At 34.9% G+C, this 26,702-nt stretch overlaps 1 protein-coding gene across 2 annotated transcripts in view; it reads right to left on the reverse strand.

The window, feature by feature from the left end:
- The window catches only part of MNAT1 (MNAT1 component of CDK activating kinase), a 201,712-nt gene that overhangs the window by 66,840 nt on the left and 108,170 nt on the right, over positions 1 to 26,702 (reverse strand). Inside the window, exon 8 of one of the 2 annotated variants that reach the window (XM_040641815.1) lies at positions 71 to 99. The exons of the other annotated variant lie outside the window; for it this stretch is intronic. The gene's annotated coding sequence lies outside the window, so the exon portion shown is untranslated. Of the gene's footprint in view, positions 1 to 70; positions 100 to 26,702 lie in introns of those variants that run through there. 2 annotated transcript variants of the gene reach the window in all.

Here is a 26,702-nt window from a genome sequence, read left to right on the forward strand (position 1 = left end):
CTCAGGAACTTGTGGTCCACATGTCTCTATCTGCAGTGGTTGGTATTCATATAGAGCTTCTTCAAGCTTCTGGATAGGTGCTAATGAAATATGCTGACCCTGTTAGAAAAATGAAGGAAAGCAATACCTTTTAATAATATTTTCATATTACTACTTATTTGTAGACTATAGTCCTTCCTCACTTTAAAAATATTACCCTGGGGCACCTGCGTGGTCAAGTCACTTAAGCACTGCACTCTTGGTTTCGGGTCAGGTTGTGATCTCAGGGTCATGGATCGAGCCCTGAGTTGGGCTCTGTGCTCAGCGTGGAGTCTGCTTAGGACTCTCTCCCTCTCCCCTGCCCTTCCCCCTTACACAAAAATTAATTTAAAAATCTTTTTTAAAAATAAAAATAAACAGGGTTGCCTGAATATCAGCGTGACAGGCCCCTCCCCCAGAAGGGAGGCTGAAAAATCAAGAAGCCCACATCCCTAAGGTCCCTAAAAACAAGTGCACACTGCCTGTGTCCTGGTCAATAATCTGGGCTCTGGGCACCCCTGCAACCTCTCCTCATCAGAATGACAAGGAGGAGAAATCCCCCCCACCCCGGGAAAGAAAAGATAATGAGTCTGTGGCTTCTGCCACAGAACTGATGGCTATGGATATAACCAAATTGTCAGAAATGGAGTTCAGAGTAACAATGGTCAAGATGATGTGCAGGCTTGAAAAAACTATGAATGAAAATATTAAAGGGAATATAGTTTCTCTAAGGGCAGAAATGAGAGCGAGTCTGGCAGAAATTAAAAATGCTATGAATCAAATGTAGTCTAAACTAGACACTCTGACAGCCAGGGTAAATGAGGCAGAAGAACTAATTAGTGAATTGGAGGATGGGATGGTAGAAGAGAAAGTTAAAACAGAAACTTGGCTCAAAAAAATCCAATCTCAAGAATGTAGTTACGGGAGATTACTGACTCAATGAAACATTCCAATGTCAGAATCATCGGCATCCCTGAAGGGGTGGAGAAAGAGAGAGGTCTAGAAGAGATATTTGAACAAGTTGTAGCTGAGAACTTCCCTAATCTGGCAAAGGAAACAAGCATTCGTATCCAAGAGACAGAGAGGACCCCTCCCAAGGTCAATGAGAACAGACCTATACCACGTCACGTCATAGTGCAATTCGCAAATATTAGATCCAAGGATACAATTTTGAAAGCTGCCAGGGGGAAGAAAATCCTTACATACAGAGGGGTGAAAATAACGTCAGACTTGTCTACAGAGACCTGGCAGGCTAGGAAGGTTTGGCAGGGTATTTTCAAAGCTCTATCGGAGAAGAACATGCAGCCAAGGATCATTTATCCAGCAAAATTTATAATCTATAGAAACAAAGACTTCACAGGCAACATGACATCATTAAAATCACATCTCTCAATAATCACTCTCAATTTGAAAGGCCTAAATGCTCCCATAAACACACACAGGGTTGCAGACTGGATAAAAAGACATCATCCATTTGTTTGCTGTCTACAAAATTTATAATCTATAGAAACAAAGACTTCACAGGCAACATGACATCATTAAAATCACATCTCTCAATAATCACTCTCAATTTGAAAGGCCTAAATGCTCCCATAAAACGACACAGGGTTGCAGACTGGATAAAAAGACATGACCCATCCATTTGCTGTCTACAAGAGACTCATTTTGAACCTAAAGATATATCCAGACTGAAAGTGAAGGGAGGGAAAACCATTTTTCATGCCAATATACCTCAAAAAAAAGCTGGAGTAGCAATTCTCATATCAGACAGATTAGATTTTAAACTAAAGACTGTTGTTAGAGATACAGAAGGACACTATATTATTCTTAAAGGATGTATACAACAAGTGGATAGGACAATTATAAATATCTATGCAGCCAAGAGGGGAGCCCCTAGATACATAAGCCAACTCTTAACCAGAATAAAGAGACATATAGATAATAATACATTAATAGTAGGGGACCTCAAAACTCCGCTCTCAGCAACAGACAGATCACCTAAGCAGAAAATCAACAAAGAAACAAGAGCTTTGAATGACATACTGGACCAGCGGGACCTCATAGATATATACAGAACACTACACTCCGGAACAAATAGAACGCTACACCCCAAAACAACAGAATACTCATTCTTTTCGAATGCACATGGAACTTTCTCCAGAATAGACCATATACTGGGTCACAAAACAAGTCTCAACCAACCATCCTGCTCAGGAATGACTCGATAAACCAGGAAATCAAAAATCAAATTAAACAATTTATGGAGACCAATGAGAATGAAAATACAACAGTCCAAAACCTATGGGATACTGCAAAGGCAGTCCTAAGGGGGAAATACATAGCCATCCAAGCCTCACTAAAAAGAATAGAAAAATCTAAAATGCAGTTTTTATATTCTCACCTCAAGAAGCTGGAACAGCAACAGAGGGACAGGCCTAATCCACGCACGAGGAAGCAGTTGACCAAAATTAGAGCTGAAATCAATCAAGCAGAAACCAGAAGTACAGTAGAGCAGATCAACAGGACTAGAAGCTGGTTCTTTGAGAGAATCAATAAAATTGACAGACCACTGGCAAGACTTATCCAAAAGAAAAGAGAAAGGACCCAGATTATTAAAATTATGAATGAAAAAGGAGAGGTCACGACGAACACCATTGAAATTGGAAGGATTATTAGAAATTTTTATCAACAGCTATATGCCAATAAACTAAGCAATCTGGAAGAGATGGAATCCTTCCTGGAAACCTATAAACTACCAAGATTGAAACCGGAAGAAATTGATTCCTTAAACAGGCCAATTAATTATGAAGAAATTGAGTCAGTGATAAACAACCTTCCAAATAACAAAACTCCAGGCCCGGACGGTTTTCCTGGGGAATTCTACCAAACATTCAAAGAAGAAATAATACCTATTCTCCTAAAGCTATTTCAAAAAATAGAAACAGAAGGAAAGCTACCAAACTCATTCTATGAGGCCAATATTACCTTGATCCCCAAACCAGGCAAAGACCCCCTCAAAAAGGAGAATTACAGACCGATTTCCCTAATGAATATGGACGCCAAAATCCTCAACAAGATACTTGCTAATAGAATCCAACAGTTCATTAAAAGGATTATCCACCACGATCAAGTGGGATTCATACCTGGGATGCAAGCGTGGTTCAATATTCGCAAATCAATCAGCGTGATACATCATATCAACAAGAAAAGACTCAAGAACCATATGATCCTCTCAATAGATGCAGAAAAATCATTTGACAAAATACAGCATCCTTTCCTGATTAAAACCCTTCAGAGTGTAGGAATAGAAGGTACATTTCTCAATCTCATAAAAGCCATCTATGAAAAGCCTACTGCAAATATTATTCTCAATGGGGAAAAGCTGGAAGCCTTTCCCTTAAGATCAGGAACACGACAAGGATGCCCACTCCCACCATTATTATTCAACATAGTACTAGAAGTCCTTGCAACAGCAATCAGACAACAAAAGGGATAAAAGGTATCCAAATTGGCAAAGAAGTCAAACTGTCTCTCTTTGCAGATGACATAATACTCTATATAGAAAACCCAAAAGAGTCCACCCCCAAACTACTAGAACTTATAGAACAATTCAATGTGGCGGGATACAAAATCAATGCTCAGAAATCAGTTGCATTTCTGTACACGAACAATGAGACTGAAGAAAGAGAAATTAGGGAATCCATTCCATTTACAATAGCACCAAAAATCATACGTTATCTCGGAATTAACCAGAGACCTAAAGGATCTGTACTCTAGAAACTACAAATCACTCTTGAAAGACACTGAAGAAGACACAAAAAGATGGAAAAATATTCCATGCTCATGGATCAGAAGAATTAACATAGTTAAAATGTCTATGCTACCCAGATGGAAAATGTCTGCACTTTCAATGCCACCCCAACTAAAATACCAATGACATTTTTCAAAGAGCTGGAACAAACAGCCCTTAAATTTGTGTGGAACCAGAAAAGGCTCCGAATCGCCAAGGAATTGTTGAAAAGGAAAAACAAAGCTGGGGGCATCACAATGCCAGATTACAAACTATACTACAAAGCTGTGATCACAAAGACAGCATGGTACTGTCACAAAAACAGACGCATAGACCAATGGAACAGAATAGAGAACCCAGAAATGGACCCTCAGCTCTTTGGGCAACTAATCCTTGACAAAGCAGGAAAAAACATCCAGTGGAAAAAAGACAGTCTCTTCAATTAATGGTGCTGGGAAAATTGGACAGCTACATGCAAAAGAATGAAACTTGACCACTCTCTCACACCATACACAAAGAGAAACTCCAAATGGCCGAAAGACCTCGATGTGAGACAGGAATCCATCAAAATCCTAGAGGAGAACATAGGCAGCAACCTCTTTGACATCGGCCACAGCAACCTTTTTCATGACACATCTCCAAAGGCAAGAGAAACAAAAGAAAAAATGAACTTGTGGGACTTCATCAAGATAAAAACCTTCTGCGCAGCCAAGTTAACAGTCAAAAAAACTAAGAGTCAGCCCATGGAATGGGAGAAGATATTTGCAAATGACACTACAGATAAATGGCTGGTATCCAAGATCTACAAAGAACTTCTCAAAGTCAATACAAGTGAAACAAATAATCAAATCAAAAAATAGGCAGAAGGGGCGCCTGCGTGGCGCAGTCGTTAAGCGTCTGCCTTCGGCTCAGGGCGTGATCCCAGCGTTATGGGATCTAGCCCCACATCAGGCTCCTCCGCTATGAGCCTGCTTCTTCCTCTCCCACTCCCCCTGCTTGTGTTCCCTCTCTCGCTGGCTGTCTATCTCTGTCAAATAAATAAATAAACTCTTTTTTTTAAAAAATGGGCAGAAGATATGAACAGACACTTTTCCAATGAAGACATACAAAAGGCTAACAGACACATGAAAAAATGTTCAAAATCATTAGCCATCAGGGAAATTCAAATCAAAACAACACATAGATACCACCTTACACCAGTTAGAATGGCAAAAATTGACAAGGCAGGAAACAACAAATGTTGGAGAAGATGTGGAGAAAGGGGATCCCTCTTACACTGTTGGTGGGAATGCAAGTTGGTACAGCCACTCTGGAAAACAGTGTGGAGGTCCCTTAAAAAGTTAAAAATTGAGTTACCCTATGATCGAGCAATTGCAGTACTGGGTATTTACCCCAAAGATACAGATGTAGTGAAGACAAGGGCCATATGCACCCCAATGTTCATAGCAGCATTGTCCACAATAGCTAAATCGTGGAAGGAGCCGAGATGCCCTTCAACAGATGACTTGATTAAGAAGATGTGGTCCATATAAACAATGGAATATTACTCAGCCATCAGAAAGAACGATTACACAACATTTGCAGCAACATGGATGGGACTGGAGGAGATTTGCTAAGTGAAATAAGTCAAGCAGAGAAAGATAATTATCATATGGTTTCACTCATTTATGGAACATAAGAAATAGCAGGAAGATTAGTAGGAGAAGGAAGGGAAGAAGGAAGAGGGGGTAAATAGAAGGGGGAATGAACCATGAGAGACTGTGGACTCTGGGAAACAAACTGAGGGCTTCAGAGGGGAGGGGGTTGGGGGATTGGGACAGGCCGGTGATGGGTATTAAGGAGGGCACATATTGCATGGTGCACTGGGTGTTATATGCAAATAATGAATCATGGAACATTGCATCGAAAACTGGGGATGTACTGTATGGTGACTAATATAACAAAATAAAAATTACTAAAAAATAAAAATAAAAAATAAATAAAAATAAAAATATCCATTGGGGAGGTCTTGCTGCCTCCGTTGGTACAGGATACAACTGTTTATCTCAGGTCCTGAGTTCAAGCCCCACACTGGGTGTAGAGATTACTTAAATAAATAAATAATTTTAAAAGGAAACAAAATTTAAAAATATTATCCGTTAAGTCTGCTAATTCACGGGTATAATTCATTATATTACTGAAACACACATTTTATAATTTACAGTAATTGACACATGACTTAAAAGAAAACCAGGGGGACTGGGTGGCTCAGTCAGTTAAGCAGCTGCCTTCAGCTCAGGTCATGATCTCAGGGTACTGGGATGGAACCCCACATCGGGCTCCCTCCTCAGTGGGGGGTCTGCTTCTCCCTCTCCATCTGCCTCTCCCCATAGGCTTGTGCTCTCCCTCTCTCGCGTGCGCTCACTCTCTCTCAAATAAATAAATAAAATCTTTAAAATAAATAAATAAAAATAAAAGAAGAAAACCAAATCCATCATTAAATTCAAATTTAGCCTTAAAGAGTATAGCTATTCAACATCAATGGTAAAATTCAGCAAATATAAAAGCTTAGTCCATCCTCACATTTTCCTACTTATTATACAGCTCTGAGAATTTTGGTAAAATCAGTGTTTTATTGAAAGCCCTAATTAGGGAAGAACACTAATAAATTATTCTACACAAAATTTTGCCACATAAACATCTATTCTCTTAAGTCTTTACAATGAAATCAAACTTACTTACCAAATGTGTGTATGTGAGGTCTACTTACATACACACGTAGGGAATTCCGTGCTAAAAACTAAGTTAAATGAAACATCTAGGATTTTTCTGAAAACAAATAACTACTGAATAACCAAAATAAAAGGACTATATTTGATTACGAGCATACAAAATAAAAGACCAGTCAGCCATATAACATCATTACACTGAGATGTATCATACATCTGAGCACAGATTCTAATTTTTTAAAATCCCTATTTTTCATATAGTCCATGTTTTCAAATTCTAACTCTAGTTCTGTTATTTTTCTTTGTATAGTGCTCAAGTTCTTTATTTCCTAACTTTTTAATAAAAATCAGCTCTTATAGTTATTAATTCCACCATTTTCTAGTTTATAGTTTATTTCTGTTGTTACCTCCCTTAGTTTCCTTTACTTTTCTCCTAAATTACTAAGTTGGCTATACAGTACATTTTTCCCTTTTATTTAAATAAATAAATAAATAAATGTCATGACTTAAAAGTGATAAAGTGCAACTGAAGCAGTGAGGAACAACCACTGACAATGTTTGCATCTGACTTGTGGTTTTTCTCTTCAAGTTTTAATCCCACGTAGCACCTACTAGTTCACTGTCATGTATTAAGTTTCTCTAACAATGTGACCTCAAAAGTCCTTCATCAAACACTGACAAAGGACCTGAATAGACATTTCTCCAAAGATGTACAAACTGCCATGAAGCACATGAAAAGATGCTTAACAACACTAGTCATTAAGAAAATGCAAATCAAAACCACAATGATATACCACTTAACACCCATGACTATTTAGGGTGGCTATTATCCAAAACAAACAAACAAACAAAACCACAGAAAACAACAAGTTTTGGCAAGGATGTATAGAAATTGGAACTCTTGTGCACTGCTGGTAGGAATGTAAATTGGCACAGCCATTATGGGAAACAGGATGGTGATTCATCAAAATAGTAAATATAGAATTACCATATGAGCCAACAATTCCATTCCTGGGTATATACACAAAAGTAGTAAAAGCAGGAACTCGAACAAATATTCGTACACCCATGTTCATAGCATCATTATCCACAGTAGCCACAGGAGCAACCCATGTGTCCCTGAATGGATGGATGAATGAATAAACCAAATGTGGCATATGCACACAATGGAATATTATTTAGCTTTAAACAGGAAGAAATTGTGACACGTGTTAAAACATGAGTGAATCTTTAAACATGCTAAATGAAATAAGCTGGTTACAAAAGGATAAACATTATATGATTCCAATTACCTGACATTGCTAGAGTAGTCAAACTCATAGAAACAGAAAGTAGAATGGTGGTTGCCAGAAGCTAGGGTGAGGCAAGGAGAAGATGGGTTGTTAGTATTTAATAGGTACAGAGTTGTAGTTGGAGAAGACTGAAAAAGTCTGGAGATGGATGCACTACCATGTGAATGTACTTGATATCAAGAACCATATACTTGGGGCACCTGGATGGCAGAGTTGGTTAAGCGTCCGACTCTTGGTTTCAGCTCATGAGATCAGGTCGTGATCTCATGGTCCTAAGATCGAGCCCTGTGTCGGGCTCCATGCTACGCATGGAGTCTGCTTGAGTCTCTCTCCTCTTCCCCGCCTGCTCATTCTCCTTCCCTCTCTCTCAAATAAATAAATCTTTAAAAAAAAAAGAACCATATACTTAAAAAAGAGTTAAAATAGTAAAGTTTATGTTATGCACATTTTACCACAATTTTTAAAAATGGGTTTTAGATATTCTGATTTACTCATTTACCTGGGTAGAGTAATACACAGGAAAAAAAGAAGTGAAATACCTAGAAAACTTTGTTAACATTATTTTAACCCTTAACCTCCATATGTTTCACAGCTTTTCTAAATAAACACCAAACTGTCAAGCTAAATCTTATACTATCTCACAGAAATCCAATCTCTGAACAATGAATCTGAATACTGCGGGATACACAGGTTAAAAAGAGGACTGCCTAAGCGGGATATTTTGAGTGACATTTTGACATTTTTGTTTCGAAGTGTCTTCTTCATAAGTTGGTAAGTACTAAATTCTCCTGCCATATGATACAAAAACTCTAGTATTAGTGTCACATTGTTAGGTTGGGGGGAGGGGGAAGAGAAATGAAAAAGAAAATCTCTAAGAATTAAAGAAGGAAACTTTATAGTCCTACTAACATAGTAATGTAGATTACTTTATTACTCCATTTGCATTTTATAAATCATGCAAGGCCCAGAAAAGATGATACAGAATGGGTATTTTCAAGAGCTAGAATACTTTCCAGGGAAAATAATATTCAAAAAAGACAGGCCCTCTTAAGTCATTACAGTAGGAAACATACTTAAAAGTGATCATTCACTAAATACCAACGATAAAGCCCAAGTTTCTAAAGTTATGAAATCATATGATCCAAAATCTCTTCTGCAAGTTTATGGGCATATAAAAGATCACCTAGTATAAGAGCAGTTAACATTATTTACTCCGTGCCAGACACTGGCCTAAGGACTTTTAAGCATTATTTCATTAGTATTCACAACAGTTCATGAGATAAATACTATTATTCCTACTTTACAAATAAGCAACAGGGGTTTAGATATGTGACTGGGCAAGGTCACTCTATATTAATGGCAGGTTGAGGAATAGAAGCCAATTCTGTTAGATTCTAAAGCCTGTGTTCTTTTCCTCTAACTTCCTTATTTTATGAATAAAGAAGCATTTAAAATATAAATTTTCCAAAAGTCATGTAGGAAGAGTCAAATCTCCTAATTCCTGTCCAGTATGGGTTCTACCATATTAACACTATCTTTTAATATCCTATTTTTAGATAATATAATGATGGTTGCTCAGTTTCAAAGTTTGATCTTACTAAGTAAATTCTAGATAGTTTAAGATAAATTTATACAAATTCTAATAACTTAGATTTGGTCAAAACAACACAGGCTCACAGAGGATTTTTTTTAATTATGGCATTTAGAGAATAATAAATATCACTTAGTGGTAATCCTATTTGCCATGACAATGATAAAACAAAGTTCATAAATGATGCACAACTTAGCCTTGTAATGTTCAATCGATCTTTCCCCCAAAAAACTTGGTATGAGATAGATGAAAATTTCTCAAATCTAAAGCTGGGGAAGAACTTACAGGACAAATCATCAACATAATTAAAATTAAAATTAAATCACCAACAGACAAAATGTCTTAGCAAGCCCTATGAGGAAAGTGTTGGTTTTGTTGGGTTGTTTTTTTTCAAGATTTATATATTTGAGAGAGAGAGAGAGAGCGTGCACATACATGGGGGAGGGACAGAAGGAGAGGGAGAAGCAGACTCCTCACTGAGCAAGGAGCCCGATGTGGGGCTCAATCCCAGGACCTTGGAATCATGACCTGTGTTGAAGGCAGATGCCCAACCGAGCCACCCAGGTGCCCCAGTGTTGGGAGTTTTAAGTGACTGGAAGCAAAATGGTATCTAAAAAGTTTCTAGATGCAAAATGGTAACTGAATGTGATATTTCCACCAAGACAGTAAGTATGATATTATCCAAATTATCAGATTAAGGACATCAAACTACATGATGCACTAGTGATTTATCACATCTGAATTAATGGACATTTCACCAAAGAAGATACACAAATGGCTAACAAGTACATGAAAAGATGCTCAACATAATTAATCTTTAAGAAAAATGCAAATTACAACCACAATGAAATACTACTTCATACCCACTAGATTGGATATAATCAAAAGGACAGACAATAAAAAGTTTTCCTGAGGATGTGGAGAAACTCGAACCTTTGTATATTCTGATGAGAGTATACAATGGTGCCACCACTTTGGAAATCAGTTCAGCAGATTTTCTTAAGTGTACAATAATGTACTATGACTTAGTACTTTATAGGTGTCTAAGCAAGAGAAATGAAAGCCTATGACCACACAAAGACTTGTATAAGATATTCCTAGCAACATTATTCATTTTTTTTAAAGATTTTATTAATTTATTTGACAGAGATAGAGACAGCCAGCGAGAGAGGGAACACAAGCAGGGGGAGAGGTAGAGGAAGAAGCAGGCTTCCAGCGGAGGAGCCTGATGTGGGGCTCGATCCCAGAACTCCGGGATCACGCCCTGAGCCAACGGCAGATGCTTAATGACTGAGCCACCCAGGTGACCCAGCAACATTATTCATAATAGCCAAATAGTGGAAACAGTCTACATGTCCATAAACTGGTAAATGAATCAGAAAATGAGGTATATTCGATACAGTATAAATATTAACTCATAATTTAATATTAATAAAATATGCTGAATACTATTCAGCAACAAAAAGGAATAAAATATTGATATGTGCTGCAACACAGAGGACTTCAAAAACATGCTAAGTGAAAGAAACCAGGAAAAGGACTACATATTTTAAGATCCCATTTACATGAAATGTCAACCAAGGTAATTATACATGGCTATAATTTTAAGTATGATTTGAAATATATTCTTTAACTTTTCTTACTTAGCAAATTTCAAGTCTACTATAAAAAATAGTTTACTATTTACTAAAACTTAACTGTTAGAGCATCCATACATTACAAATATTATCATTATTCTTTCTCCTCAAGTAAAGGAAAAGCACAGACTACCTTTTGTTCTGACTCTAAAATCAGAATTTAATTCCAAATGAAAAATTATATGATCTAGATTTCTGGAATCTACTCAACAAGAAATGAAATTAACTCTGAAAGCAACTTTTACTTTAAAAAACCTCTGGTTGTTATGTTAAAAGACAAAGACACACACACACAAACACACACTTTGGGAATGCAGCAACCATTTAGAATAACATTACTAAAGAAAATATATTACTTTCTAATAAAAATAACAGCAACAGAAATAGTTCATTAGTAATCATTAATATATAGGTTGTGGAAATAAGCAATAATAAAAATACTAAAAATGAAGGAGTGAACTTATGATGAGCACCAGGTGATGCATGGAATTGTTGAATCACTATACTGTACACCTAAAAGTAATATAATACTGGAGGTTAACTAACTGAAATTAAAATACAAACTTGAAAAAAAATACTAAAAATAAAAATATCCTTTCGTATAAATCAGTATATAATTTTTTGCTAAGTACCAAAGAAGAGGCTGTAACTCATTTAGGGTGATAGGTTGAAAGATTCTGAAAATCCTTTAACACAATTTTAAGGACTCTCTTAATTTTTCTGTCTTGCTTAAATGACTTACTTGCCAGGCTAGTCTCATCTTTAGTGTATTTGCTAATAAGCCCTGTAAGCTTGTTAGACTGTATGTAGTTATCTGTTTAACATCTGTCTCTCCTATTAGACTATAAGGTCCTATGTTCACTGCCATGTCTACAACACAGTGCCTAGCCACAAAGAGCTACTTGATATTTTGTTGAATGAATGAATGATATAAATGGGCATGTGAATGGTCATATGGTATAGCAATATGAACAGGAGGAAAACTGTTAAAAGTCAGGTTTCCATATTCTATAAATTTAAGAACACTCTTACTAAGCATAAACAATTGAAATTTTGTTAATCACATGTAGTATAAGGGCACATAAGGAATACAACTCCACCTTCTCCACACTTTAATATTGTTTTCTTTCACTCATTTATTCTAGAAAGTCTGTGGATGTTTTTTATCCCTAGGCTGGAAATGTGTCTTTTAGCCACTTAAGAACTCATTTTAACAAAATTTCAGATAATACTGTGGTATTCTGTGGCTATCATCACCCATTAACATAAGAAATACTGAATATTAACTGTATGTCCAAAACTAAAAACTCCAGCCATGATCAAAACAGATACCAGCCCTGCACTCAGGGAGCTTACATTCTAATAACCTTTCAATGAGATTGTGCCTTCTACTTTTAAGTCTCTGAATCATCTAAATGCAAAACGAGAACAGAAGGAAGGAAAGAAGGAAGGAAGGAAGGAAGGAAGGAAGGAAGGAAGGAAGGAAGGAAGGAAGGAAGGAAGGAGAGAGAGAGAGAGAGAGAGAAAGAAAGAAAGAAAGAAAGAAAGAAAGAAAGAAAGAAAGAAAGAAAGAAAGAGGGAAAGAAAATAAATGATAGTGGTAGCTGTTTTCAAAAACTAAGTCCTCTCACATATTAAATTTATCAAATCCTACAGAATGTGTCACACTGCCAAAGGGAATTAAAAACCTGAATATTTCAGTGTTCTCAAAGCATCAAACCACTGCAATCCTGGTTATTATTTCCAGAGAAAGCATCTATAGGAGACCTCTGAGAAAATCAACTTTTTCTTTTGAAATATTGTTTCTATGTTGATTAATGTCTTAATTTAAATATGTATGTGCACATATGTACACGTTTTTCATTTGTGCATATGTATTATGCATCTGTATATGGATTTAGATATTTTTTTTAATTATGTGGTATGTGTGTGTGTTCTCACACAATTTTGTAACAGCATAGAGAATACTTATATACCTGGCACTACCTTCAACCTGCTCATTCTAAGTAATATTTTCTTGGTAATTCAGTTGTTTTTAATTTTTGGAGTAGCAAGCAGAACAATTTTTATACTATGTTGTTCTGGTCATTCTTGGGTGATTTCAGCTTGTCATCACTGCAACAGCTGCATGATAATAACTTCCTGGTAGCACAGAATTTTATGGTAAGTACAATTCATTTTCTGCCATAGAAATGGCTTTCTCTAATTTCTTTCAAAATTTATAGTAAACAGCAATAAGGTCAGTGAGGGATAAGACCCTGCATGGTAAAAGGTCACTCTCTATTTATTCTGGCACAGCCTCTAAACTAAAATGAACTGAGGGAGGGATGGCTGGCTGGCTCAGTTGGTGAAGCGTGTGATTCCTGGTCTCAGGGTTGTAAGTTCAAGCCCCACATTGGGTGTAGAGATTACTTAAAAGTAAAATTTTATTTTTAAAAAATAAAATAAAATGAACTGAGGTGATACAACTCTCAGCTTCATTTTCTTAATCTAAAATGGGGACGTGGGGAGTGAACCGGGGGTTGGACTAGATGTTCTTCCAGGTCTAACCTGCTATGATTTCATGACCACTAAGTAGAAATAAGCCACTACACCTCATAATGTATCATAAAAATAAAAAGAATTTTCCCTAAATTTAATGTGAAATAATTTGATTCTAAATATACAAGAGAAATAGCCAATGGAAAAAAACAAGCACAAATCCCCAGATTCTCAAGTCTCTTCTAGAATCATGAGATTATATTCCCTTTCTGAATGCATGTTTTGTAATGAACAGACTGTAACTTTTCTAAAAATTATATGGTTTGTTTTTTTAAGCATTCTAATGTTGAATTATTCCCACAAATCAGCCTTTATGAGCATTCTTTATCTTTTAAAATATGGTACCTAATAGTTACTTTACCCAATTTTTCTCAATAATTTTCCTTCTCAAAAAAAGCAGGCTTTTTGAAAGTATAAAATTAGTTTCATCCTGAATACACTAGGAATAGCACATTTTTCTAGTTCTTTAGTGATGATCAGTTCCATTCAAATATATAAGATATGCTTTAAAACATTAAAGAAGAATTTCTGTATCTAGCTGGGCTTAAACTTCTTGTTCATCATTAAAAAGCAAATGGTCCTAAAAGAGTTATACCCTTGCTTGGCTAAGCCAAGTCTCCAAAACAATTTCTATCACATTAGCTCTGGAAACCTCATCACAATCTGTTCACTACATTGGAATTACTTTAAGGCTTTGTTAACTAAAGTCATTTGCAATCCCCTCGCTACAACATACAGCATTTAGTGTTCAAATTACCACACAGAAAACATCCTTTAATAATTTATCAATTCTGTTTTAGAATTATTATTGTTACACAAATGTATTTGTGTATGTATTGTTATTGTAAATTTGTTTCTTACTATTACACAAACTATTCCTTGAGAAAAAACTTTAAAAATAAAATTTAGAATATTAGAAATTTAAAATGGGGGAAATTAGGAAATAATATTAAAAATATTAATATCATTAAAGCATCTCAAATATAATTATAACCAAGCTCTGCATATTTTTAAAAAAGCATTTCTATAAATTCCTTTGTGTTGGTGTAGAACTACTATGGCTCCTATAGAAATGAAATTCAACAATATATCTATGGATATATACCATTAGTTTTCAGAAAGCCAAGGGTCTCAAACTATATAGATGAACATGAAATACAAAAGGGACAGCATCTTTCCCCTATGCTTTCACCGGTTTTGACTACAATTGCATTCATACAAATTTATCTCCTAAAAAATGCAAAGATAAAGACAGGAAAGAAACTAATAAGCTAGTCGTCTCTGCCTCAGATAGTTCTACACTAAAATATCTGAGAAGTCCAAATGTTATCTAGAAGGGTCCTAAGTGATATGACTGACTTAAATTCAACAAAACTACAACAGTGAAGTCACATCTTACACAGGGATTAGGTTCTAAGATCAGAGTAAGGCAAAAACTGGTCAAAATAACCTCTCAAAAAATCCCTTAAATACCCCATAAAGTAAACTATACATTGCTCTATATGTATTGTAATTGCTTTATATAAATAAACTAGCTTTTACTCCAGCATTGAAACAGATCACTGTGTGTTCTATGGAAAAGCAGATAAAGCAGTTGGCTTGCTTTTGGCAACGATGTTGTTTCAAAAACATTTTTTTACTGAAGGAAGAGAATTATTTGCTACTTTTCTCCCTAGTTTTGTGTTTTCAACTTTAGTTGGATTCAAATAAGTTAAATGTACATACGCTATGACTTGGCTACACATGACAGGTATTTAAATGTTCATTTAACGGAATTCCTGGGGAAAAAATGACATCTAAGATGGGCTATGAAGGCTGAATGGGGCTGAAATGGAAGGAAAGAAAGAGCATTTCTAGTGAAGGGAATTTCAATTCCAAGAGCAGCTTCGGTACAGTAGTGAAAGTAGGAGCCAGAATATAAATGATAGAAGAAAGAATGAGAATTGAGGAAGTAGAAACAGTGAGCAAATATGATTACTATTTTCATCAAATTATAAGATAAAATGAAAATAGAGAGGGCAGTAGTTTAAAGAAAAAGCAGGGTCCAAGGAAGAGATTTTCTTTTATTTTTGTGGCTCTAGGTTTTATTTTTTCTTAAGCACTGATAAATGAGGCAGTGTTGAAAAGCATTATTTAATTTTACATTCTTTCTCTGATGCTTGTCTTGCTACTGAACTACCATTTGTTGCCAAGAGGACAGAGTGTCCAGCAAATCATATCTGTTTCTATAAAAAGATCAGAAAAGAAAAACATCAAGGAGACTATCTGGTGAGACAAAACCTGCCTCCTTAAGAGTCTGTACTAATTTTAAGAAAAACAGCATTTGCCAGAAATTTTTAAAACTTTTCAGACATATAGCATTTTAGTTAATTTACTTTCAGTAATTACAAAAACAGTTTCCAGAAAGAATTCTTATCTTGGCACTTTAGGTGAACTTTTAGTTACTCAACAATAATGACAACTTACAGATAAGTCTACATTTCTGAACGTAATAAAATAAGAAAACTGCTGTATATAGTTCTCTACCAATATTACTATTATATTAGCAAAACAAAAAATATCACATGGGAAGATTATTAGTCTTCTGAAGACTATTTTTTAGTAAAAGAAATATTTTTTAGTGAAAAGGTAGCTTCTTTATACCATAATAGAGACTGAATAATTCAAGGGATCACACTTTATTTAGAACTAAACTTCCTGTACCTAGTACAGTGCTTGGTACATATTACGAATGCTTGCTTCACATATGAACAAATGTTTTGTAATGACCCACAGTATCCCACTTACTCCAATCCCCTACTCCAAAGTTATCCTCTCCAAAAACTATATAAAAAATCTGATTCTATTTGAGACCATTTAACTACAGAATGAGAAGTTACTGTGCCATTCTCATTGGAGAAGATAAGTAAAAACCTATGCCAAGATGGAACTGACTTTATCCTTCTTCTGTCCTAAAACGAAACAACAAATAGTATGAATACCCTAACCATCCCAATCTGCTTTCTTCAAACACACACAACCACTACCATCATCACCAGCACCGCCACCACCTTCACAAAAACCACCAAGCAATTAGATCTACATTCTTTTTTTTCCTAAGATTTTATTTTTTTTTACACAATCACCACATCCAACGTGGGGCTCAAACCCACAACCCCAAGATCAAGAGTTGCCACTCCACAAACTGAGCCAGCCAGGCACCCCTAGCTCTACATTCTAAATGTATAATAGAATAAAACGTTTAGGATTCTCTGATTCCCTTTTCACTTGCAGTTTTGCCTAAACTGTCTTTTACTAAAATCATGAATATACAGAATGTGATTATTAACAGTGGGGTTCCATGCAAAGGACATAAAAATATTTATAGACCATCTAGTATATGCCATGCACTGTACTAGGCACTACACATACATTTGAAATAATTATTATTTTGCCTATTTTACAGGAAAAGAAAATGATGTTTCCCAAGGCCAAGTAACCTACCCATATTTTAAAGCCTATATTACCAGAATCCACCAAACACTCTTCTATTACAAGACTAGAGTATGAAAATTCAGTTATTTATCCAAACATTTAGTGGATGTTAGGCATCGTGACAGAAAGGATACACCACCAGAACTGATTCTATTGTCAAGTATTTAACACCACCAGAACTGATTCTATTGTCAAGTATTTAACAACATATCTTTATATTTATGAAACATAAAAACTTGCTCACTCTCTGTCTCAAATAAATGAATAAAATCTTTAAAAAATATATATAAGTATATAGGTAGTTTTTAAATGAAAGTTACCCTAGTTCATTAAAACATATAGCTTTACTTTCAGAAAATACTCACATTCAACTTTTCCATAATACATTGAGAATGAGGCAAATTTCACCTATACTGAGATATGTGCTTCATCCTATTTTTTATTCATCCTTTTTAAATACTCTCTTAGTTCAGTCTTCTTTTCATAATGAGCAAAAATACTACCTTCCTCAAACAATAATACAAACTAGTGCCTTGTCTATAGACCCATGTAAATTGAATATAATTTGAAATATGAACCAGAAAAACTATTTCAACTAGAAAAAAGACTTCCTAACAATGCAGAAATAAACTACCTTCCTAGAAAGTTGACTATAATAACCCATCCTTTAAATCACATTTTACTATACTTTCACAGATTTTTCATAATTTACAGATATATTTTATATTTATGATATGAATTACAAAAGCAATGCACAGAAATCACAAAACTGGTAAATTTTTCATCTGGGCATATTATGTGTTTACTACATGAATGGTGGTTCCACAAATACAATAATACACAGACTATCACATAATTTTAGTTTTTTAAAATTAAAAAAATTAACTTTATTTTATAACCTTCATAAATAAATACATAAATACCTACATAAATAAATAAGAGGTACATTTAGTATAACGTGCCCCAGAGGACAAAGAAAGCAATTAGTATGGGAGACTTTAATGAACACAGCTTTGAAGCCCTTCTAGAAATTACAGGCTTGACGAAAGCACTAACATTCTACCAGTTGCTGAGACAGGTGCTACTGCCAATCAGCTGTATTTGCTGAAGCATATTCTAACAGATTACTAATTAATCTCTATACTGAAAACAATGGCAGCCTGCCATTTTCATCACCATTAAAAAGAAAAAAGAAAAAGAAAAGAAACAGTCCCTCTATGACCAGATACAACTCCATGTAAAACATAACTCTAGGTAAGCTTTGCATCTGCTGAATTACTTAGTTCTATCATTTTCTGGTGTTCATTATACTAAACTCAAAACTTTCATTGGCTGGAGTCATGGGTCTTATAGTCTCTCCACTTGCTATTTCTGAGTTATTTCTACTTACCACAAATGTATGAAAGTATCTGTGACATATCTGGAGGAAAAGATTCATATAAATATAAGATAGCATTTTCTTTGTTGTTAATTTTAAGTCTTTCAATAATATGCTCAGGAGAAATATGACCCCTGGAGGCGTTCTCCGTTAGATCACATCCGCGTTTTCATTAGAATTTACCCTCACTCCTTTGGGCCCGCCCACACACACACACACACACACACACACACACACACACACACACTTCACTTTACCATGGTCATATCCTACCTTTATTATACGAACTCTGTTCAAAACACTCCTCAGAATTTAACAAACATTAAAGTAGTCAATATTTCCAAGTCTGGGCAATTATTATGAAAGTGATTATGGGGGCGCCTGAGTGGCTCAGTCAGTTTAGCATCCAACTCCTGGTTTCAGCTTAGGTCATGATCTCAGGGCCGTGGGATCAAGAGTCCCACACAGCGGGCTCCACATTCAGTGGAGATCCTGCTTCTCTCCCTCTCTTTCTGTCCCTCCCCCTGCTCTCTCTCTAAAATAAATAAATCTTAAAAAAAAAAAGCGATTATGAAGTTATTTTAAAATATGCTGGCCCAAGTTGACAAAGAAATTGTTTTAAATCCATTTGAAAACATAAACAGAAAATGAAAAATGTATGTGAGGGTTCTTTTTATTATTTTCTATCCTTTTAATTTTTTAAGTTAACATCAATTCTTGAATCTTAAATAACACTATCTGTTCTATCATGTTTTTAAAGTTGCTTTCATTCAACTGTACATGCCTGTGACCTCTACAATGACCTCTACAAAAGCAGTTGTGCACTTTACTGTGGTGCAAATCCTCCCAGACAAGTTGAACCTGTTCTTTTTGGCACTGAGCCCGTGTGCTGAACACACAGCTGAGATTTATTACAAAAGGGGAACTAAGGGGCATTATTGCACAACATTTATCCTTCACATATAGCCAAGTATAATCTTTTACAACCTTTGAGAGCTCTTAAATAAACAGATCTTCTCTTAATTGCACAAAGAATTTATTTGTCACCAATCATAAGGCATATTGAGATTCATTTTATACTAGGAAAAAGCTAACAACACACAAAGCATGTGTAGTAAGAGATGTTAAATTTAGTCTCTTAATATTTATTCAAAAATAATTCTTCTAATACAGAGAACTAGATAATTACCTGCCTTGCTGTCTTTAGCAACCTGCCTTGCTGTTTTTAGCAAGGTCAATGTAATTTATAAATACATCTTTCAAGGATCTATAAATTAACAGGTTAAAACAGTATAGTACTCTTAATACAGATTTTTTAAAAACATTTGAGGGAAAACACTAATTTTTACTTCTATGCTATTTTGCATTTTCTTTTTTTCAAAGTTCAATTTTAATTAGCTTTCCCATAGTGTTCTGTTGTGTTTTTTTTAAGATTTTATTTTTTATTTGAGATAGAGTGAGAGTGAGCAAGAGAGCAAGAGAGCGCGCAAGCAGGGGGAGCAGCACAGGAAGAGGGAGAAGCAGGCTCTCCACTGAGCAGGGAGCAGGAGGCAGAGCTCAATCCCAGCATGACCAGAGCCGAAGGCAGACACTTAACCGACTGAGCCACCCAGGTGCCCCTCCCATGGTGTTTTAAAAACACTTCCCATTCTAAACAATTCTGAACTCAGCTCAGACACACAAGACTGCTGCCAGGCTACTTCCTCAATTCAACAGCAGATCTGATACCCTGGGGGAAGCAGGAGTTTATGAGTTCTAAGAAGTATCTCTTATAACAGGAATTACCAGACCATTTACATCAATTCTTCAAGATTTGCTAATTGATGTATCATCAAGATTTGCCTTATTGAAAACAAAGAAACTAATATAACCTCAAAAGTATTCTATCCTGGTAGTCAGTTTCAAACCAGCTCATAAGCTAATTGCTCAACATAAAGGAAACTAAAATACATTGATTCCGGTGAATATTTCCTTGCTCTAAATTCTTTTCATTTTTTCATTACTAGTAAGTATACAAACAATTGAAAAAAGAAAGTCTGTAGACCTATGGAGGGGGTGGGAGTACTCTTTAATGGGCATAAAGTTTCAGTTTTACAAGAGGAAGAGTTATGGAGATTGATGGTGGTGACTGCTGCACGCAATATTAATGTATTTAATACCACTAAACTGTATGCTTAAAAATGGTTAAATGGTAAATTTTATGTTATGTGTATTTTACTGGAATAAAAAATTATTGTTTTAAAAATTGACTACTGAACTGATTTTTTAATGGTGAAAAAAATATGATATATTTGTAGGAACTAGGGGTTCAACAGTGAGAGAAACAGACATGTTCAGAGATGGCACCAAATATATTTCGTAAGGACAAAATAACAAGAGTTAAATAAGAAATTTCTTTCATTAAAGTTAACATTTTAAGCAACATATTCATGTCGTTTCACTTCTAAGGATGTTTTAAACAGTTTATATCCCTAATACTTTCTCCCTCTGACTAGAGCATACAAGTAGAAGTTTCTGAATTTGGACATTTTTTTTATTCATTGTTGAAACAAAACATTTTTTCTCAAAATATATGATCTTTCAGAAAAAACTGAATTATATTAAATTTTAAGTGTTTTGCAGGCATTACATCTTTAGATATAATTAGCATTCAAGAAAACTACTAACCAGTTTTATTCATTGTATTAGTCCATACCACATAAGGCAATATAATAATCGATGAGAATAACTATAAAATATGAATCAAATAGGTAAAAAATGTCTCAAGACCTGATTTTACACTATGTTTTATCCTATATGAACACTGGTGATATTTTTTAAATGCCTAAGCTAACTCATTTCGAAATGCATGTGCTTCATGATTTCCAAAATATCCAAAACTACTTTTGATTAAGTCATAACTATAATTAAAAATAACATCCAAAGAACCCATAGTGGCAATGTCAAGCAGGTTAACCCAGGTTAACCTCCAAATAACTTAAAGCAGCTGTAAGGACAATCCCAGTCTGCATTTATTGTGGTTCTTCACACTATAACAGCTTTCCCATCTATATCTCATCTTTCCAGCAAGAATGCAAGCATACACATTATCTGCCTATAATACCTTATTCTTTTAAATTCCCCATATCAACAATGCTAAATACGCAGGCTTTGAAGTCTAAAGAGTCAAATCCCACCTCTACCTTAAGCAACTTTTTTTTAGCAAGCCTCAGTTTCACTTGTAAAATTATTTTACAAGGATCAAATAAAATGTATTTAAAGGAGAGTCAAGTAGCAGAGTCAAGTGTCTACAAAAATGCTACCAATTATATCACTACTACTACCGTATCATCACCTTCATGAAGATGAGGAATATCTCACACCATCTTCAAAAGACCACCTCTTAAGTCACTATCACCAGATAAAACTACCGCAGGTAATCAACATGTGAATGGTAACCTATCAAAAGTCTGCTTTTAACTTAGACTCACTCAAAGCATCTTTCTACAGAAACAAAGTTGTAAATGATGGTACAATCCTAGGCCAACAATATATAAAACATATTAATTATCTTAAATTTAGTCTTGAGCCTCGGGAGAAATACAGGAGAGAAAACAAAGAAGTTTACTTCATCTTTCCTGAGTGCAACCCTGGCCTTAGACAAAAATTCTAAATTTCCAAAATTTTAGCTTCTCCCATTTTGCCTTTTGTATTCCTATCCAGCACCCAGTGCCTTTCCCAGGCATTTTATGTGCCCACAACACTGTAATACTAAGCTCCTAATTGGAAACACTCCACTCAAACTTACTGACTTGACTCCTAAAGTGTTCCCCTGATCTTAAGTCACCAACCTGCATCTCAGTGCAATCAAAACTTCCTGATATCACTAAGGTGTTAGGAAGAAAGAAATTGCATTGCATGATTTTGCTTAGTGGACATCTGGTTTTTATTAGATTATTATTGCTTTTAAAAAGAACATTTGTAAAACTTTTTCTCCAGAACAAAATACAAAACAGCAGTTGCCTTTTAAAGTCATGGCCTAAGAAATATTCACTGATCATTTTGTATCTTGCTTAATGTTTTTATATTTTTAGTAAGTATCAACAAATTGTCTGGGTCAATTTTTTTTTCACCTTCATATTTCCCCATATAAAAAAGACTCTCAAAAAGCATTAACATATTTCACAAAGACTCAGTTGAAGTACCAAGATAAAGACTGGGAAGGTAGAAGCCCTGGCTAAAATCTGAGTGTCTATAAATGAAATCCAAACAATCTCAGTAGACAGGATGTTAAAGTTCACCCCCAGTCTTAGTCGCCACTAGATTTTTTAACCCCTTCTTCCATATCCCTGTCTATGGCTAAATACCTCAGGCTTACCAAGATAGGCCAAAGTACCAAAATAGTCTTTAAATATGCCCCTGTACCCAAACAAATGCGTAAACATACAAACCTAATTAAATGGAGATGAAATGTAGAGGACATAGGTAGATAAAACTCTACATATCTGTCAATACACACAAACCACAATATTTCTTTAAAAGTTGAATTAAATCTTCTCCTCAGTTTCTTTGTCTCGTAAGACTTTCTAGGATACATGATTCTTATTGAAGAAAGGTAGGTTCTGACTGAGAAAAATGCATTGACATATATCACCATAGTAATACAAAATACAAATTCATACTTAGGAAGCTTCTTAATCTACAGTTATTTTAGTAAAGCAAGCACCAGATTGTTTCTTAACTATGAGTTGATTTAAGGCTTTGACTCACTCTGAATTCTTGATTTGTGCTTCCAATAATTCTAACTGATGGTCAGATCAAAGGTTTTTTTATATTTATATTCACCAGATAATATCTGTTCTATAGAAATTCTTATAAAATGTGAACCCAATAAAGAATGGAGTTACTTTTAGGGTTCCTACTATCTGCAAAATGAAATTATCCTTAAGTCATCCTTCAGTGACTTAAAGAGTCATTAATACTTTTAAATGAAATATACCATTATTTCCTATTGCATATTTATAACTTAGAATAGATGATTCTCCCTTTGTCTTTAGACTACTTAAAATTTTAGGCAAGTCTATATCCAATTCTCAGAACATCTTATATTTGGAATTAGTCACTTAATCACTCTCCCCCTTTCGCTTTGTTGTGTCAGTTTCTTTAAAAAAAAATAATTCATCTACTGTGCTATCTATTAAGGAACAAATAATATGTTACATCTGGAAAAGAGTTTGTCTTTATAACTGATATCTAAGAAAATCATTCAAAAAATCTTCTCTGAGGGATGCCTGGGTCTCAGTCGGTTAAGCATCTGCCTTCGGCTCAGATCATGGTCCTAGGATCTAGGGATCAAGCCCCAAGTCAGGCTCCCTGCTCAGCTGGGAGTGTGCTTCTCCCTCTCCCTCTGCCCTTCCCCCTGATTCTTCTCTCTTACTCTTGCTCTCTCTCTCGCAAATAAATAAAATCTTTAAAGAAAGAAAAAAAAAAACCTGCCACACCACAAGGTACACTCCAACAAATAAGGTTTATATTATTCCAAATGAATGAAGTTATTTACCTATGTCCCATAAGCATTAATTCACAGAGCCAGAATTTTAACCCACTCAGTCTCATGTTAAAATCCTTATCTATTCCTAATCACACTGCTATCCTATCTTCCTTAAAAAGGCAAAAAAATAAACATAAAAATAAGAGGCACATTCTGTAATGCTAACAGAGCGACAGGAGCCTACAATTACTCCCTATCACTTTCTCAACTCAAATGCTCCTACTGGAAAAGTGCAAGTTGCCACTATAGACAACACGGGAAAGTCTGATAGCCTTTGATAAAACATAATGGAACTTTGCTAGAACTAGTGACAGCAGTAAAAAAGTATGCAACATTCTTTCACCATTTCAAAGAGGCCTTGCACCAGATATAGGCAATTACATTTATGGCTCTAACTTCTAAAACTAAAATCAGTAATACAGAAATAAAAAGACTATTTCACAGAGCCATATCATTATCAATAATCCTCATTCAAGATTACCTAAGCATACACAAAGGCAACACAGGAGTGCCTACCACTAATAATATGGCTGGTTCGGGTCTAACAGTACTTCTTATAAGAAATTCTTTTTCTTCTTTTATTTCTGCCTTTACCCATCTATCTCCTACTTTTCATTCTAACTCAAGAGACACTATGAAAATGAAAAGAAAAATTGTACTAAGAATCTGAAAGCTTATACTCTCACTCTGACTCCTAGTTTCCTACTGGGCTTAAGAGAACCTATCAGCAAAAAAAAGGGAAGTTAGGACTAGTAATATTTATGCTGTATATTTACATGCAAGTATATTAAAGGATATAAAATACTCTTTAATCACAAGATCTTTTAATGTGATTACAAATATAGAAATCTAAAACCAAAGGCATTTCAAAATTCACTATACGGACTTAAGATGTATCCTAAAAAGTCCATTCCTACTAATAACATTCATTTATAGAGCAGAATATAACTCAATAAGGCTAAACCCAAAAAGTTTTCAATGAATACCTACCATTTACTTGCATTAGCACCATTCAATTTAAATTTATGTTTATGATCCTCCAAATATATTATCATAATATGATTTGAAAGAAGTCACTGTTACTTATCTTTTGAAAAAGTAAACCCCAGAAATGAAAAATTCCAGCAAAATAATCATAATTGTGTTTATATTACATGAATGATTTGCTGTTTCTCAAAAATAGCATATAGGAAGTCAGCAATTCTCAAATGTGCAAAGTATTTCCATGTGCTTAACAAGAAAACTATCCAAAACAAACAATGCTCAAGAAATTTTTTATTATTTTTATTTCCCTGCCATCTGTTTTAGTCTTTTTCTTTCTTTGTCCCACTCACCTTCTTTCCTTTTGTTGCCTGCCTATAGCTCATAGTTAACACTTCTAAAAGAACAAGGCAGCAAAATTAAGGTACCCAGTTGAGAACTCTAGTCCTAGACGTTACTTGACAATGACACAATCCAGACTAAATATTTATGGACATAACTCCTAAAGAGACTAATACGTGCCTCAATACAAATACTAAATATGCTATGGTACCTTTTATGTAGTCTTAAAGAATATCATTCAATATTCATCAAAAGGAAAATATATTAAGATCATATATTCCTTAAGAAAAATCAGTATCTTTTATTCCTATAAGGCTTATTTGTATATATGGATTTTTATCTGTCAACTATATGGAAAATAGGTATACATAGATCTATATGTATAAAATCTCATGAGGCAGGAGAAAAATCTGAAAGCAACAATATATAATGCCACAACATGAAATAAAACAAACACACAAAAAAACTAAAACACTACTACCATTTCTTTCTAGCAAAGATGCTTAAAGTAGCCCCTCCACAAACAAGTATTACTTAATTACAAAGCTATGAAAACTTGAGGAAAAAGCAAACATACAAAAAATAAGTTTAGGCTATAAGTATTTTTAAAACACAATGACAATCTATGGAATTTTTCTTTTAAAGCTTAACTCTAAAGTCAATAAAAGGGTGATAAAGTTAGGGAAGCTGAAGCCCTAGTGGGGCCTACATATGCAGAAAGACAAAGAGAAAATCTTGAAAGTAGTAAAAGAAAAAATGGTTCCTCACATAAAAGGAAACCCCAAAAAGATTACCAACTGACTTCTCATTAGAAATTCTGAAATCGCGGGCGCCTGGGTGGCACAGCGGTTAAGCGTCTGCCTTCGGCTCAGGGCGTGATCCTGGCGTTATGGGATCGAGCCCCACATCAGGCTCCTCTGCTATGAGCCTGCTTCTTCCTCTCCCACTCCCCCTGCTTGTGTTCCCTCTCTCGCTGGCTGTCTCTATCTCTGTCGAATAAATAAATAAAATCTTTAAAAAAAAAAAAAAGAAATTCTGAAATCGGAATATAGTGGAATGAATATATTCAAAGAGCTGAAAGAAAAATACTGTCAACCAAGACCTATTTTTCCAATTAGACTATCTAACAAAACAGAGGCAAAATAATAGATATTTCCAAATAAACAAAAACTGTTGCTAGTAGACATGCATTTAGAAAAAAGAAGCAAAGAAAAAAAAAGCCCCAAAACCTAAAGAAGTCCTTCAGGTTACAAAGAAATGACAGCAGGCAATAACTTAAATTCTCACAAATAAGGAACACCTACCTCTAGGGAATTACATAGGTAAATATGAAAAACTTAATGAAAACATTTCTTTCTCTTTTCTTCTCTTAACTGATTTTAAAAATAACTGCAAAAAATGGTAACATTATATGGTTGGG

This window comes from Ursus maritimus, unplaced genomic scaffold (assembly GCF_017311325.1).
Source record: "Ursus maritimus isolate PB19 unplaced genomic scaffold, ASM1731132v1 scaffold_25, whole genome shotgun sequence".
In the NCBI taxonomy this organism is placed as follows: domain Eukaryota; kingdom Metazoa; phylum Chordata; class Mammalia; order Carnivora; family Ursidae; genus Ursus; species Ursus maritimus.